Raw genomic sequence first — 4,474 nt, forward strand, 5'->3', positions numbered from 1 at the left:
CGGACCTATGGGCACCAATCCTCCTCAATGTTTTTAACAGCCTCCCTAAAGCACCCTTGCCTTCTACTTGGGCTACCAGCACCATAGTCCCAATTTTTAAAAAGGGTGAGAGATCAGACCCAGCGAATTACCGTCCGATTTCCTTATTGGACAACACCTTAAAAATTCTGGGGCGAATAATTTATAATCGGGTGGTTGAGTGGACTGAGGAGACGGGTCTATTGGACCCGTGTCAGATGGGATTCAGCAGCAAGGTGGGGACAGTCGAGCAATGCTTGAATCTGAAACTGATTATCGATAAATACAGCATTGCACGATCGTCCCCTATCTACCTTGCGTTCATGGATCTTTCATCTGCCTTCGATCTGGTCAACAGATCCAAATTGTGGGCAATCCTTTTGAACTATGGATTGGATGAGGCTCTTGTTAGTTTTCTGGCATACCTCCACACTGACCTCAAAGCACAAGTTAGGATCGGGGCGGGTGGAGAAGTATCTGGACCCATTAATATCTGCAGAGGGGTTAGACAGGGGTGCGTTTTAGCACCCCTGCTGTTTATTATTTATATTAATGGCCTAGCAAAAACCTTAAAACAAGTGACCAGCGATGTACCAAGTATCCTGGGGCAACCATTGCCAGTTCTATTATATGCTGACGACGCAGTGCTGATGGGACGAACACCAAATGCCCTCCGTCTACTTGTCAAAGGGTTTGTTCAATATATGGAGGGCCTAGACCTGCGTGTCAATTTAAAGAAATCTTTTATTATGCCATGTGGTCCCACGAAACACAAACTCAATACTATACATATAGGGACAGATAAACTAGAATCTGTAACTAAATTCCCGTATCTTGGTTTGGCTTTCGCTGCGAACGGCTCATGCAGTGGGCATATAGCCCACGCCATGGGCAAGTTCTCGAAAGCCAACAACTCTATTTTGAGTTTGCCCCGACTGAAGAAAATAGGTGCCACTAGAGCGATTTAAAATTATTTTAAGCTACAGTGCCTACCAGTCGTCACATACGGGGCTGAGGTCTGGGGATTGAGAAAAGGCTTTAGCATCCAGCGAGAAGAAGGCCGATTTTGTAGGAAAATACTGGGTGCCCCAATCTCATCCTCTGAATTGATCTGTCATGAGGAACTCAACCTCCCGTACGTATGCGACTTTATTAGATCCAGACCAGCTCTTTTTTGGATCAGGATCTGGAGGAACAACTCAGCCGTCTTAACGCAAAACATCATAAAAGACTGTCTTAAATGCGACCACGGCATGTTGATCCCCTGGCTCGCGGGAGTTCTTAAAACATTGAGTAGCGTGAGCAGGGAAGATCTTTTCTCCGATCCAAGTAAAATGGAACCTAAAGATAAAACTGAGGTTAAACATGCACTGTATGCACTTTATAATTCAGAACGTATGGAAAGGGAAACCCTCAAATCAACTGTTGTGTCTTACTTGAAGAATTATCTAGGTAGGAGAAATCGTGCACAATACCTTATCCTACCTATGACTAACTGGGAGAGATCACTGTTGTTCCGGCTGAGGGCTAGCACAATAAAATTCTTGCTGGGCTTTCCCTTGGGCTACCAGCACACAACAGATTATAACCCATGCCCGTGTGATGGTATTAGTAAACAGGATGATTTGCACTTTCTATTTTTCTGTAAATTCTACTTAAAATATATGAAATGGTTTTTAACTCCGTATTTTAGGAAACATAGACCCCTCTTGTTAGGGGAGTCCTATTTAATGCTACTCTCCCTGGACACAGATGAATTAATATACCGCACCAGCACTTTTCTGAGACATATAACATATGCTCGTAAAACGAAGGAAAACCCCTGAAAACAGTCTTATGAGAAATGTATTAGATTTTTTAATAATTCATGAATTTTTGTAATCTTGTACTTGTTGTGTAATTGTATTGTTCTTATTGTGGTACTTTTATGAATTTTATGAAATTCCAATAAAGGTCTTTTGAACTTTGAACTTGAACTTCCATGACACTAAGTCAGACAGCCCCCTTCGGCGTGCCTCGGAATATTGACGTCCAGGCTTAGGCCCAGCTCGCCCATGCCCAAGGCCAACCCTTACTCCTAGGGGAGTAGCTTGGTCAGTAAAATTGGGGGGGAAGTGGGGAAGAGCTTCAGATGTTCTGATAATCATGCTGGCATATAATGTTGAAATGAATGCTTAATTTGAACCGGTGGTTTTCGGTCATCGGCACCAGCACTTAATTGCCAACACTGCCACTTAGGACAGTCTGCGATATGGTTGCGCTGTCTGCCGAATTTAAAGATGAGCAAAACACACGTTTATTATTAATATAATATACATTGAAATTGACTAATACATGTCACCTACCTTTACAATTTTTTTATTTTACCTGAGCCATTTATATAGCTTCCTGAGCCATGTATATAGCTCTGGGGGACTGAAATGGAATGAATTGTCACTCTTGAAAGAGTTGTTATGGTTAGTTGTTATGTTGGGGCTCATTGGCAGTGCAGGCAGGGGAAATGGATGGTGCCCTGCTGACGAGGTCCCTGGCACAAATATGTTTTACAAATTAAGCACTGGTTTAAATATTTTATTTTATTTTATTTTTATTTAATGCATTTTTATAAAGCGCGGACTTTACCCGAAGGTGTCAGAGCACTGTACAATAGAACCCGTTACGTTACATGAGAGAACTGTTGCAGGAATAGAGCAAACAAAAATAGCATGAACTGACTGTATAAGCAAAAGTAAGAATAAATATGACAAATTTCACAATGACTAAAGAACTTCCTGGCGAACAATAGCAGGGCATAGAATCAAAACAACGCAGGCAAAAGGAACACAATTTCAAACACAGCAAGCACAGGATGTATAAGCAAAAATATAAACATATGTGACAAATTTACAATGACTAAAGAACTTCCTGGCAGGGTCTGAGAAGGAGGGAATTAGTTCTGAAAGTGTCTTTGGAATAAAGGAGATTTGAGGTCCGCTTTGAAGATCTGGATGGAGGTGATGGCACGGAGAGAAGGAGGAAGCGAGCTCCAGGTTCTCACCGCATTACCTGAGAACGGGATCGGCCTAAAGGGCAGTGAAAAGGTATAGGAATGCTGAGTAGCAGGAGTAATAAGAGAGAAAAAACAATATTTTACAACAAAACATTTGAAAAAAGAGAGGGAGAGGGAGAGTGTGTGTGTACGTTTTTGTCTGTGTGTATGTAAAAGTTCCTGGTGAAATCAAACTGACCTCCCACAATACCCAACTGAAAACACATCATGTACTCAACTATTCATCAGAAAATACATTTATTGGGGGAGGTGATGTAACACCCCAAAAACACCTCCCCTGAAGCTATGCCCCTGCTGATGTGGAGTGTCTATGGTGTCGCCTTACTAGCCCCACCGCCCCATTTCATCCATGTACTGCTGTCTCCAGGCGTTAAATACAAAAACACAATTTAACAAGGCTTTCAGTCCCCATTCAGAAGTTGAAATGTAATCAAATTCGGGGCGCGCCTTGAAGCCCCTATATAGCTCAGTGGGGAAATCGTGAGAAGGACGGGTAAATATAGGTCATCCACACCAAAGTGATGACAGATAGAAACAATATAAAAACATTTTTAAATCTGTGCTAACCACCTTCAGTAGCTTGGTTATATAGCTCACTGGCTGCATCGTTTCCATGTGGGGATATAGCTCAGTGGTAGAGCATTTGACTGCAGATCAAGAGGTCCCTGGTTCAAATCCGGGTGTCCCCTTCAATATTTTTTTTGCTTTTTACTTATTTCATGGTGACACTCGATTTTTAAAGAGACGTTCTTGGTGTGACAACTAGTTCCGTTTTTATAGTTCTGGCCTTTGATTGTGCTTTTGACTTCAATATCCCTGGAGCATGCGCCGCGCATGGTGACTGTTTAAGGAAAGTGTTTATTTTGTTGTGGTAATAATTTTATGGTTCAAGCTAATAATTTCAAAATAGAATCGGGCACCCTTAAGCGCCATGGTGTTAAAATGCTTTAAAAATATAAACAAACGAAGCAATAGAGCCCCGGCTCTGCCCGGTCCTCCGGTGACCGCAGGGTCCTAGTGCCCGCCTGCCTCGGCATTGGACGCCTCCTTCAGGGGGTGCACTGCCACTCTTCAGCGGGGGCGTACGTTGTGACCCCCCCTCTTAGGTGTGAATCAGCTGTCTGCTGAAGGGAGGGGGCAGGGCCTGTTCGTCTTTATGTGACAGCTGCTGTTCCTCTTTGGAAGAATGCCCGCCTCCTCCCCTTTGAAGTTTCCAATGTTGTTCCGGTTATTATGTCACATTAACACGTCCTCCTGTGACGCAGCGGTCATCATTGGACAGGGTGAGACCGACCGACCCCTCTGTGACTCTGGCGTGTTCCACTATGATCCAGGCCAAGGGTGGAGGGGAGCAGGGCTTCTTCATGTATGGCTGCAATGACCCAACCCTGGACGCTTCCAGCCCTG

General features: G+C 43.6%; 1 non-coding gene across 1 annotated transcript; it reads left to right on the top strand.

The window, feature by feature from the left end:
• Positions 1 to 3,684: 3,684 nt before the first annotated feature.
• On the top strand, positions 3,685 to 3,756 carry TRNAC-GCA (transfer RNA cysteine (anticodon GCA)). Its single transcript has one exon. It is a non-coding gene; the product is annotated as a tRNA-Cys (tRNA).
• The last annotated feature ends 718 nt before the right edge of the window (positions 3,757 to 4,474 follow it).

This window comes from Lissotriton helveticus, chromosome 1_2 (assembly GCF_964261635.1).
Source record: "Lissotriton helveticus chromosome 1_2, aLisHel1.1, whole genome shotgun sequence".
In the NCBI taxonomy this organism is placed as follows: Eukaryota; Metazoa; Chordata; class Amphibia; order Caudata; family Salamandridae; genus Lissotriton; species Lissotriton helveticus.